General features: G+C 48.1%; 1 pseudogene; it reads left to right on the top strand.

The window, feature by feature from the left end:
* Window positions 1–10,036, top strand: part of LOC105978660 — a 23,235-nt pseudogene extending 13,199 nt beyond the window's left edge.
* Window positions 10,037–12,680: the final 2,644 nt, after the last annotated feature.

Below are 12,680 nucleotides of genomic sequence, written 5' to 3'. Positions count from 1 at the left end.
AGTGGCCTTTGACCCCCAGAAACTTTTCCAAGAGGACTGGCATCATGGGAATTTGTTCAGTATGCTTCAAGGAGGCATTTCAATCCTGCTGGGAACATAATCAGAGGGGTTTTGGCTTCCCTAGAGTTCCAAGCTTGAATGTCACTATATAGAGGTTTAACACTTGATTTCCTAACCAGTTGTTCCTTCCCATGGAAAATTAATGTAACACATGATTAGGTTTCCTAAGAGGTATGCAACAAGACTCCCTTACTGTAATGTGAAAAGGGATTTTTTTCTTGTAGCGCATAATGATAACTGCTATTTTTATTCAGTGAGTTACATATGCTCACCAGCTATGTGCTGAACGCCAGCCACATACAAAGGAGTGCCCCATTGTTCCACAGTTGGTGATTAAAAGGCTGGCTTTCATTCCTGGGATAACAGACAAATGCGTTTCAGACAGGAATCACCCCTTTGCTCACCACCCTCCAAGAACAGCACTCACATCCTAAAGGCCTGAGCTTTAAGATGTGAAGCTTCAGTGCTGAGGTCACACAAAAGTTCAGGTGGACTCCTTGGCACCACCCACCCCCGTTCTAAGCATAAGGCATCAGCGGAAGCAGACACATTTGGGGCCCTTCTGAGTTAGCATCTCTGGAATTCGATATTCTTGAATCAAGATGATGTAAACCACCCTTCTCAAACTTGGCTCCGCCCAGGAATCACCTAGCAAGTTAAAAACAAATCCAGGAAATGATGCCTGGGTCCTGCCGCCAGGGATTCTAGTTTAATTGATTCGAGGTGCCTGGCCCTGGGATTTGTAAAAGCTCCTGGGTGATGGCTAGTGTGTGTGTAAGTTTAAAAATCAATGGCTAAGCTGTACCTTGAAGTGGCAAATTGAGAAACAGAGGGTTGGTGCAAACTAAGAGGCAAAAGAAAGACACGCGGAGTGGGAAGGAGCGTTTGGGAAATGTTGCTGTTGTTGTTGTTGTTGTTAGCTGTCTGGAGCTGGTGCCTGAGAGAGTGAGACGCTGCCTGATCCTGTGCCAGCCCCACAGTCATTGTTACACCGGAGCCCATCATTGCAGCCTCTGTCAGCCCATCTCACGGAGGGAAATAACAAACTTACTGCCATCGAGTCAATGGCTACTCAAAGTGACCCAATAGGACGAGGTAGAACTGCCCTTGTGAATTCCCAAGACCGTAACTGTTTATGGGAGTAGAAAGCCTTGTCTTTCTCCCATGAGTGGCTGGTGGTTTTGAACTGCTGCTAACTTTGCAGTGAGCAGTCCGATGTATAACCACTACACCGAAGAGCAGGGGGGAAATCCAAGAGGTGTGTCTCTGAAGACCAGGCGTAGACTAGAGCCTTGCTGGTGCGAAGAACCAACATGGAGATGTGTGGCAGCCTGCTGCTGGCATTCTTGAATTTCTACGAGATAAGTGCTCTATGGGGCTGATGTATTTTTATTTATTTTATTTTTTAATGACGCTCAGTAAATGGTGTTCCTGCAGATCCATGCCTGCCGGCAGGGAGAGAGAGTTGTCAGTGGGTGGCACTTGGTCTGCCCTTCCTCATGAACATTCGTCACCTGAGCAGCCACGCGGGGCCCCAGGAGCTCATTTGTAGCAGCAGGTATTGATGCCATGCCGGTGGTTTGGAATGGGTGAATGCATGCCCGTCACACGCAGTCGTTGGGTCCCTCGGCTTGTTACAGTGCAACTTGTGGGTGTGTCCATGTGCAACAAGCCCTGAAAAGAAGATGGCTCACTGCCATCGATGTCGAGAGCTACTAGAATGGGACAAACACCTGAGCATCTATTTATTGATCCTTAAGAAATATTCATTTGCCTCATCATACTGATTTTTTTTTTAACATCAGCCTTTGAAGTCTCAACATAAGTGCCACATTCTTTGGAACTGTGGGGTAGAGGAATGATTTTAGGAAAGAATTGCTAAATGTCACCCTCTGTCACAAGTTCAGGAGCCCTGGTAGTGCCATTGGATAAGCATTGGGTCACTAACCTAAGGGTCGGCAGTTCAAACCCACCATCTGAGCCATCAGCTCCTTGGGGTGAAGATGAGGCTATCTGATTTACAGCCTCAGAAAGGCTCCCTGGGTTTGCTATGAGTCGGAATCGACCCCATGGCAGTGGGTTTGGTTTTATGCCACAGTCCCTGATGGGAAATCAGGGGTTTGAACGTCATTGCAGTGTTAAGTCCTTGCCCCACCCCCCAAAAAAAGACATGGAGGCATGGTGCCTGACCTCCTCAGACTTTACCAGGAGGCACGAAAGCCCAAGTCAACACCAGCCCAAGGCTGATTCCTATGAGGCTGAGATCAGACATGCCTCCACCCTCCAACCTTCTGTCCCAGTTCTGATACCAGATGTCCCTTCTATAGCACTCTTGACTCCTCTGGTTGGGAGGGGGGTTGGTGCTCTTGAACTCATTGCAATAGCCAAACAGAACTCACTGCCACTATGGAGTTTATTAGAGAAGTTAATGGATTGCAGTTCCATTTCAGAAATGTTCTGGATACGGTTCTTTGGTCCTGGACAGCCTCTTCTCTGTTGTGTCTGCAGGCAGGCCTCTCTCTGGTGCTCAACCCCCTTGACCTGGCCTCTACCCTGCATCACCAACGAATGGTCAAATGGACTCTACTCAGCTATAAGCCTCAGTCTAAAGGTGTTCAGTTCTAGCTCCATAAGTCAGCAACCCCAGCTCCCCAGTTAAGTACCCAGAGATGTCCCATGCTGAAAGCAAGCCTCCTGCCTGATGGCGCTCAGGTTTACCTGCTCAGACTGCGGCATCCGCCACTCTGCCTCACGCTCTGTCTCTGCTGATGTTCCTCTGCTACTTCGCTCCCTGGACTGAGGAGGGTCAGTGCAGAAGGCTCTTGGAGTCCAAAAGCTATGCTGTACTCTTGGCTCTTCTCTCTTAATGGTCCTGAGAGGCCCCTCTTTCTGCTTCTGAGATGACCCATTTTATATTTTTCCAAGTTTTCACAAGTCAGTTCTTATTAACAATCACTCACAACTGGATCATATAGTAGTACTGTCAGCATCTTCCCCCACCTTCTCTTACCCAGACCCATCAGGAAAAAGTTGTCTGGTGGGAATTACAAAAACAATGGCAAGAAAAGCCACATCAAATCCGATTCTGGACAATTCCATTGTTGCACTGCTCATCCTTGTGGATTACAGATGCATTGTTTAACAGCCATTTGGGCAACGCCCAACAGCATTTATCATTTGTGGGCCAGTGTACCCAGGTGTCTGAGGGCCAGGATGCCCGATGCTGGTCTTGTGGTCAGAGCCCCACTCTGCCCATGCCCCAGACTGGAAACCACCTATTCTGTGGCATTGGAGGCCCAGGCTTAAACCCTAATGCTGGTCCCCCTTGGTTCTTGTAGCTCAGTAAGTCTAAACCCCTCATTTTACCTGGTGTGGTTCATAGGATAACCATGAAAAGGTATGCACCCCAAGCATCCCTGTCTGACTCTTGGCACCCAGGCAGGTCCGGCTGGGCTCTCCAGAGGTGTCTGAGGCTGGAGCTGCCTGAACCCTGCTCTGCACAGCAGCCCTGTGCCAGTGAAGTCCTGTGCCCTCCCCAAAGCATGTGCCATCTATTTCACATGTATTGTGGACATTGAAGGATGCAGACTCATATGTCTCACTTTGTTTGTGTCTCACTTAGTTATAACTGCTCAAAGATGACAGCTGACCTGTAAAGGTCTTGGGAGAAAGTTTTCATAGGTTTGAGTGCACTAATAAACCTTAAGCAGCCTATTAGCCTACAAAAGGCAGAGGAAACTCTGGTCCCATCTGACATCAGCCGAGCAGTAGGATTCTTTGATCTTGCTTATTTCAGCGACCACCTCAAATAGTTATTAGTAGCCAGGCTTCTCTTTAGGGCTATGATGCCTCAGGTGTCTTAGAGTGTGGCGGTTTTGAAGGGCCGTGTTATAGTGGTGGTATAGTGGGTTATGTGTTGGCCACTAACCACAAAGTTAGCAGTTCGAAACCACCAAGTGTTCAATGGGAGAAAGGTGAGGCTATAGTCTCAGGAACATACAGGGGTGGTTCTACCCTGTCCTATGGCATCTCTGTGAGTTGGATGTGACTCAATGGCAATGGGTTGAGATTTAGAAGTATAGCCAGAATACGTCTTAGAAGCAAAGATAATGAGGCTTTGTCTCATATACTTTGCACGTGTTACTACAAAAAGGCAATCCCTGGGAAAAAAGGGTGTCATGCTTGGTAAAGTTGGTCAGCAATAAGGGGGAAGACCCTCAATGGCATGGATGGACACAGTAACTGCAACAATGGACTCAAACATAACAGTGACTGTGAGGGTGGCAGAGAACTGGGTCAGTATGAGTTGTCACTGACTCCGTGGCACCTAACAATAGCAAGTTAGTTTTTAGGAGTCTATGGGTAGGTCAAGCAATTAAGCACTTGACAACTAACCGAAAGGTAGGCGGTTCAAACCCAGCTCAGAAGATAGGCCTGGCTACCTGCTTCTAAACGAATGGTCTTGAGAACTGTCTGTAGTAGTTCCACTTTGCACACATGGGGTCACCACGAGTCAGAATAGACTCTATACCTGCTAACAACAGTTTGTCCTTAGGAGTCCCTGGGTGGGGCAAATGGATAAGAGCTCAACCTCTAGCCAAAAGGTTGGTGGTTCACACCCACTCTGAGGTGCTCAGAAGAACGGCCTAGTGATCTGCTCCAGCAAGGTCCCAGCCTTGAAAACTATGTGCGGTTCTAGTCTACACACACAGTCACCAAGCGCTGGAATAGAATTGGGTGGTATAGTGGTTCCATGTGGGCCTGTGATCTGCATGGTCGGCAGTTCGAAACCACCAGCAGCTCTACAGGAGAAAGACTGGGCTTTCTACTCTCATAAACAGTTACCATCTCAGAAACACAGAGGGGGTGTCGCTATGAGTCAGCACTGACTCGATGGCAGTGAGTTTGGTTGGGTACTGGTAGTTAGTCCTTGGTAAAGTTTATCTCAAGGTGTATCTTTGGCTTTACCCCTGAACCGTGTATTCTTCTGCTTTACTTAGTCTTTTTTTAAATAACTGAAACAACTTTAAAATGGGTCAAAAGAGAGATCAAATGATAAGGTGTTACATTTTAACCTAACAACATTTGCCATAATCAATGCCCTCCATCTGATAGCAAGACCAGTCACATGTCTGGACTATGGTCAGAGTGGCTTCACCAGAGGTTTAATCCATGTGGGTCCTGCAAATGAGCTCGGGCTTCCACGGTCATCCATTGCCTTCTGCAAACTGGGTGTTCACAATTTAAGCTCTGATACCATTCCCTCTTTCGGATTTGGATTTTATTATCTACAGTCCTCAGAACACGCACACTGGTGTACTTCTTCCCTGTGGACTTAGCTGATACTTGGTTTCCCTTGATCTTGAGGTTTGTGTCACTCTCTCACCACTAGCTGCCCAATTGCTCAGCACACTTTGTCAGTGCGTTTGAAAAATGGCATCTCTCCACGCGTCCCTTATTCTGCTCTCAAACTGCATTCGAGTACTCTGTTTGCTTAGTGGGTGGGATGTGGACAGTTATCCTCGGGAGGACAGTTACTTGGTTAATGTGTGCATTAGTCCGGGTTGACTAGAGAAACAAACCCAGTGACACTCATATATGTGTATAACAAAGAGCTTTATATCAAAGAGCAATTATATATTGAGAAAGATCCCAGCCAGTCCAGATCAAGTCCATAAGTCTGATATTAGCCCATATATCTGATATCTGATAAATTCCTCTTCTGACTCACACAACACATGTAATAATGCCAAATCAGGAAGACCACAGGCTGGTGGGTGGAGAGTCTTGTGGATCCAATGCCAGTGGAAGCATCTGAGCTCTGGTGTGGGTCTGCATGGTAGCTCCTCCAGCTCTCTGAATGTGGCTCCTCAACAGGAAGATGAAGCAGAGAGAGGGACTCTCTCATAGGTCTCAGCAGGTTTCCCCTGGCTTGTCTACAGGAAGACCAAGACGGAGAGAGGAAGTTCCCAGAATCCTCGTGAGAAGGCCGAGGCATCATCAGGCTGGGACCTGATTGACAGGCTAGACTCTACCCCTTCACTCTTAATCCTCCTGAGTTGACACAAGATTGTGTGAGGACCACAGTGTGTTTATTGTCATGGAGGAAGGATGCCATCTTGTTTTCATGGGGACTGGGATCCTAAGGAGCATTTAAAAAGGATTCTTTGGAATGTTTCTCTGAAGGTGTCTTATCTGTCGATTACAAATAAGTCCCCAGGCCCTGGACTCCTAAAGCAACCTATTATGGAGTTTTGTTTATGGGAGCTAGGCATTTTCATAACCTTTCTTTCTTCGCCCTCATAAAGCAGCAAGTGATGCAAGAAGATCATTGTTAGTGATTTTTTTAAGTAAATTTCAAATTTTATCAGTGATATCTGTTTAACTGATCCCCTCACTTTCTCCAGGTAAATGGCCATTTGGACAGTTGTTCAAATGTCTGTCGGTCCTGTACAGCCAATTTAAAACGCAGACTCTTTCTTACCTAACTGCTGTCTTTAGTCTGTTTTTCACACTCCCTGCCTCCCTCCCTCCCTCCCTCCCTCCCAATCTGAGCTCCTCCATGGCGGATTTTGTACATCGTGGTATCTCCGGGGCCTGAAATGGTTGCTGGCCCAAATGTGTTCACTGACTATTTGAGAGATGAAAACCAAGTGCCAAATGGAAGCTGTGCGTGTGGTGGCTAAGAGCCTGGGCGCTGAGCCAGGCGGTCTTGTCTTTTATCCCAGCTTTGCCCTGTACTGCGTGAGTGCCCTTGGCTGGGTGAAACCTTCGCCACAGCTTCACTGCCTGTGAAACGGATCCTTAGGGGCCCTCCCTCACTGGTGTTGGGTGGAAACGTTGGCAGTTTTTATCAAACATGTCATCAAACAGGGTCCCTCCTTTTGATGCATTAGGAGGTCAGGACAGGTGGACTGGGCTAATCCTCTCTGTTGGACTTCCTTCAGGTCAGTGGTCTCATTGCCAAACTGACCACACTTTTCACCTGTCTCCCCCATGAGAGTGGATTATATTTGAAGGTGTTGGTCCTTTTAGAGACCCGAGATCAGGTCATTGAACTGGTACATTGTGAATTGGTCGCTTACTGAGAATGTGCACTTCCACCTCAGATTAACGGAACCAGAATCTACATTTTAACAAGATCCCCAGGCGATTCTTAGGTGTAAACAGATTCAGATTCCGTATGAGAGCCCTGTAGGGTACACCTGGGGTTGTTGTTGTTAGATGCCATCGAGTTGGTCCCGACCCATAGCAACCCTGTGTACAACAGAGTGAAATTCTGCATCATCCTGACAATCATTCCCATGCTTGAGCCCATCGCTGCAGCCATGATGTCAATCCATCTTGTTGAGGGCCTTCCTCTTTCACTGCCCTTTTCTTTACCAAGAGTGATGCCCTTCCTCCGGGACTGTTTGTCTATTGGTATAGAAACAAGCATGTGGCATTTCTTCTTTGGTTTTCATTATAGCAATGGTGATATTAAATATTTATCTTTGTAAGTTTGAGTTCGCTAAGCATGATGTTCTCTAGTTTTGTCCATGTCTTGTGATGTTTAAGAGAATTATCATTGTTTTTTTATTGGTGCATAAAATTCTCTTGACTGCTGCTTCCATGAGCATTGATTGTGGACCCAAAGAAGACAGAATCTTTGACAGCTTCAGCCTTTTCTCCATTTGTCATGATGCGATCTCTTATTCCAGTTGTGAGACTTTGGGTCTTCCTTGCATTAAGTTGTAATCCATACAGAAGGCTGCACTCACTACTTGATCTTCATCAGCAAGCGTTTCAGTCCTCACTTCCAGCAAGCAAGATTGTGTCCTCTGCATATCAAAGGTCGTTAATAAGCCTTCCTCCCATCCCAATGCCACCTTCTTGTTCAGATAAACTAGCATACAGATTGAAGGACACGAGAGGAGACAGCCTTGCTGCATGCCTTGCCCAGTTCTAAACCAGGTAGCATGGCCTTGCTCTGGCTGCACAGCTCAGTGGTCCGGCTCCTCTGCTGTGGTGCCTCTGTTGCCTCCGCCCCTTCAGGCCGGGATTGCAAACTCTCTCTGCTGGTGGCTCTTCTTCCTGGATAGTGCTAGGAATTCTCTTTGTTCCTGCTTCTGAAATGGCTCTCTTATATCCAGAGGAATGGCAAAACTGACCACACGCAAGTAAAGAGTCCTCAGTACCTCATTTGCCTGGTTCCACCCAATCATTTTTGGGGTCATAGAGAAATGCATACACAACCACATTAAGAAATTTCACTTCACCATATGCTTTTTTTTTTTTTTTAGGTGGACTTTAGAGAACTTTCTACAATCCTTGGATTTTTCTCTAAATCAGACCCCTGGAGCTTGTCAGTTCACTGCAGCCTGTGGCCCAGTGGGTGTGGGTACAACTCCCTCTGGCCGGGGGAGGTCATTCCTCTGGATCATTCCTTGTCTCATTGTCAACTCTCACTGTTACTGCCATCAAGTCAATGCTGACTCATGGCGGCCCTATAGGACACACTAGAACTGCCTCTGGACTTTTGAGACTGTAGCTCTTTATGGGAGTAGAAAAGCCTCGTCTTTTACCCCTGAAGCTGTTGGTGCTTTTGAACTTGCTTTCCTTGTGGTTATCAGCCTAACACACATATCCACTACCCTACCCTCCACCCCCCACCATCCAGGGCGCCTTGCCATTGGTCAATAGGAGGCCAAAGGATGGGATCAGCGTCTATTCGAAAAACTCCCTGATTACTCCTGGAAATCAAGTTCTCTCGCTGCATGCTGGAGGCTCTGGGTAGCACACAGTGCTCGGCTAATAACTGGAAGATTGGGAGTTTGAACCCACTCAGAGATACCTCAGTACAAAGGGTTGGCGCTCTGCTTCCAAAAGGTCCCAGCTAGAGAGAGGACAATGCTGGCTGTTGCAGACCCACATTGTGTAGATTCCACTAGCTAGGCATTCTCCAGTCTTTGCCGGGTTGGAGCTCTGCCCAGGAGGACGGCATCATGAGAGAAAAGCAAACAGAGGAGGGACGACCAAGCCAGAAGAGCTGGGAGCAGAGCATATCCTTTGGATACAAGGTCCGTGCTGAGAACCTCCTTGACCCCCAGGGAAGATTGATGCCGACACATGCAGAGATTCTCAAGGGACGCCAAGCCCACCAGACCGGACCTCCCCCCTTGCTGACAGAACAAAAACCTTTCCGTAGATCCGACTCCCTGAATTTGGACAAGTGGCCACCGAAACTTGAGGGAATAAATTTGTTAAAGCCAAAAAAATAAAAATAAAAAGGTCACAGCTATAAAATCACAATTCTACTTCATAACATTTAGGGTCGCCACAAATTGCTTTTTCAGGTTTTCTTGGCCTTGATATATATGTAAATTTCAAAATTCAAAGTGGTCGCTTCGGGCCAACTCTGATGCACAGGGCCATGTGCGCCTTTTGGGGGGGGCGGGGGGGGCGGGGAGGGACCGTGCTACCGGGGCTCCTCTGCGGCACGCGGCTCCCAGGTCCAAGTCCGGTGCGCCAGAGCTCAGGAGGGCCCTCTTGGACTCTGGAGCGGACACTGGTGGCTGTAAAGCCGGATGGAGTGCAGCGTTGGCTTGTGGGGAATGTGAATCCGACGCTTGCAGAGATGAGGCTTCAGACTGGTGGGGAAGAAGATGCTGCAGGCCCCAGAGAGCATCCTGGCCGAGCATTACCACCATCTGAGAAGGAAGTCTTTCTACCCAGCCCTCATCAGCTACATGAGCTCTGGGGCCCTGGTGGCCATGGTCTGGGATGGCCACAATGTGGTCTGGACCTAGAAGGCCATGATCAGGGACACGGACTCCTCTGAAGCCACCCCAGAGACTATCCGGGGAGATTTTAGCGTCCACATCAGCAGGAAGGTCATCCACGCCAGCAACTCCATGGAAGGACCCAGCGGGAGATCGGGCTGTGGTTCCGGAGCAGTGAGCTGGTGGACTGGCCGGCCCGGGGCTCCCAAGCCTGAGAGGGCCAGCTGCTCTCCATTGCCCCATTCGCCGGCACCAGCCCCCTGTCACCAAGACTCAGCCCACACCCACACTTTGCCCAGCTCCCCAAACCACCCTCCCAGGAACCTTGCGCCCAAAGTAGATGTTGAGTCATCGATTTTCTGTGCCTTTCCGTGTCTTAAGCCCACACGGCCTTGGACCAAATGCTTCCAGTACCAAAGTGCCAGACCACCTGTGAGGTGTGTGACCAGCCTGCCCACCAAGGAAAGCATTCAAGTTCATTGTGCACCCAAAAAAAAAAAAGAAAAGGTGATCACCTCAGTGGGACTTGGAGGTGGGGGTTGGGGTGGGGGGTGATTCTTCCTTCCTCTTACCTATTTCACAAACATTTCAGAACATGACCCAAATGCACAGACGTGTTTAAAATATCAATAAGGGCACAGCCGCCTGGAGCGGTTTCTAAAAATAGAGCTTTGGATTGAAGGTCACAAAACAGGACTGGCTTCCGTGCCACTGGGCTCCCACAGTCTCCCATCTGACAACTTGGGAGCAGACAGCAGCTCTGACCTGTGCTTCATTCAGCCTGTACACCATCAGCCTGTGGCGTTCTTGGTACAGCATCACCTGGGGCTGCGGCCCTGTGCGCACGGAGCACCTCCCGCTGCGACCAGCGGTGTTTGGATTAAGGGCCCTTTTGACCTCTGCTTCATGATTCAGTATCCCCTCTCCATCACTGTCTCAAAGTCAGGGGCAGAGGTCACAGCCCCGGTCACTCCAGAGATACGAGAGGATCAGAAAACTGAGCTCATACCCAGGAATTTAACACCCACGGTGTCCTCTTCGGAACCTCTCCTGCATGTTTTTCTTTGCAGACCTACGGGCTTACCAGGCATCATAGCGTTGGCAACTCTAATCTGGGCCCAAATAATACAATGTTCAGAAAAAGCTTGTCATGGATATTTTCAAAACACTTCTGCATCACAGAGGTTTTTTCTTTGGGGGTCATAATTTGTATCCATCCCCTCAAATGCACAGGCAATGTGGGTGGTATTAGAGTCCAAGTTTCTTGGGATTAACATTCTCAAATGAAGAAAGTGGGAAGTAAGAATGGGGTACTTAACACTGAATGGACATGAGGTGACTTTACTGGCCCACCAGGTGTTCACATTCATAGGATTCACGGTATTGAAGCCCTGCCAGAAACTTACAGGGATCCATTTTGATTTATGAGTTAGCCTGATTTATGAGTTATGATTTATGAGTTAGCCTGCCATATTTTTTATTATCATTATTGTTGTATATACATATATAAATAGCCTAAATTTTGCTACATTAAATATATAATTCAATGGCATACATTACACTCATGAGGAGACTTAGTGGCATAGAGGGTTATGGATTGGGCTACTAACTGCAAGGTCAGCACATCAAGCCCACCAGCTGCTCCATGGGAGAAAGACGAGGCTTTCTGCTCCTAGAAAGAGTTTGGGTCTCAGAACCCCACAGGGGCAATTCTACTCTATCCTGTAGGGTCACCATGAGTAGGAACTGGACTTGATGGCAGTGAGTTTTTAAGGATTGCACTCACAATGTATACAACCATCACCACTATCTCCAAAACCTCCTCATCACCCTAACAGGCTCGTACCCACGACACAGTGCCTTCCCTTTCTCCCTTCGACCCAGCTCACTCATCTACTTGGGTCTTTATGCGCTTACTTCTAGCTATTTCATGCCATATGTCTAGCTTCTTTCACTTAGCATAATGGTTTTTTTCATGGCTCAAACCTGCGCTCACCTGTCCTCTTTAACAAGTAAACCTAGTAGCACACAGACGGTTAACTTTGGCTGCTGGAAGCAGTGTCTTCTGTGTCCTCTTGTGCGGTTCTCACCACTTGATGAAATAAGCATTCTGATTTCTGTTGCTGTTCGAGGCTATCAAGCCCATTTTGACTCAGAAAGACCCCTGCAACAGAGTAAACTACCCCAACGGATTTTCTGGCCTATCATCTTTACAGCAGGAGGCCTGGTTGCATAGTGGTTTATGTTGGGCTTCGATACACAAGGCCAACAGTTCAAAACCACCATCCAGCTCCAAGAGAAGGATGAGACTTTCTGCTCCCGTAAACAGTTACAGTCTTGGAAGTGCACAGGGGCAGTTCTACCCCGTGTATACGGTGGCTAGGAGTCAGCATTGACTCAATGGTAGGGAGAAGGAGGAGGAGTCTTTACGGGACCAGATGACCAAGCCTTTCCCCAACAGGAACTGAGTGTTTAACTGATACATCAACCACAGGGCTCCCTTTGATTGCTACTGCAACCTATTTTACAGATGAGGAAGCTAGGCTTCCGAGAGGGCAGCCTGACCCAGGGGAACTCGGGTCTCTCCCATGCAAAAGCCTGAGCTTTTCAGCCGGTGTGTTTCAGGGAAGCGGGTTTCCCGTGCTGCTCAAACCCCACACATCAACAGTGGGTTTTACAGCCTCTGGCTGATCACAGGCAGGGATCCCACAATGCCTTTATTTGTTTTACTTTAAACCCTGCCCACACTGGTGCCTTTTGTGCCCCCTGCACGTAGATTCACGTTCGTGTAGATAAATTAACCTTCCCATCTTGTCGGGACTCACTTGGTGGAAGCGCAGCCCCATGCCAACAGAACAG

The sequence above is a fragment of the Echinops telfairi genome, unplaced genomic scaffold (genome assembly GCF_000313985.2).
Source record: "Echinops telfairi isolate 266 unplaced genomic scaffold, ASM31398v2 ScPeMD7_7468;HRSCAF=8506_0, whole genome shotgun sequence".
NCBI lineage: Eukaryota > Metazoa > Chordata > Mammalia > Afrosoricida > Tenrecidae > Echinops > Echinops telfairi.
Note: the sequence above shows the minus strand (reverse complement) of the source record. Positions and strands in the feature narration are given on the sequence as shown.